The sequence below is a fragment of the Chrysochloris asiatica genome, unplaced genomic scaffold (genome assembly GCF_000296735.1).
Source record: "Chrysochloris asiatica unplaced genomic scaffold, ChrAsi1.0 scaffold00070, whole genome shotgun sequence".
In the NCBI taxonomy this organism is placed as follows: domain Eukaryota; kingdom Metazoa; phylum Chordata; class Mammalia; order Afrosoricida; family Chrysochloridae; genus Chrysochloris; species Chrysochloris asiatica.
The window spans coordinates 5,008,774-5,009,394 of NW_006408588.1; positions in this window are offsets into that span (position 1 = coordinate 5,008,774).

A 621-nucleotide genomic window follows, 5' to 3' on the forward strand; every position below is an offset into this window, starting at 1 on the left:
TACCATAACTCAAATGAATCAATTCTTCTACAATCTTCCTTATTCACTGTCCAACTATGACATGCATATAAGGTTATTGGAAATACCATGACTTGGGTCAGGTGCACCTTAGTCCTCAAACTGACATCTTTGCTCTAGATGTTGACCTGTACATAGTCAATAAAGCACAGGTCAACATCTTTCTGGTATTATCTGCTTTCAGCAAACACCCATTTGACTCAGCAGTGATATCCCTTGTTGCATATCTTCTTCTGAATCCGGCTTGAACCTGTGGAACTTCTCTGTCACTATTTGTTTACAGCTGTTTTTGTACTAGAATTAAATTTTTTTACTTGTATACAATATTAATGATATTATCCCATGATTTTTGCATTTATTGGGTCACCTGTCTTTGGAGTGGGCATAAATGTGTAGCTCTTCCAATCTGTTCGCCAGGTATTTGTCTTTCAAATTTCTTGGCATAGATTAGGGAGTGCTTCCAGTACTGCATGTTTGTTTGTTTGTTTTAAGATTTTTATTGTGGATTAAGTGAAAGTTTACAGGGCAGATCATCAGGTTTTCATTCACCAAATCATAAATCATACACCTTATTTCATTACAATGATTATAATCTCCTCCATG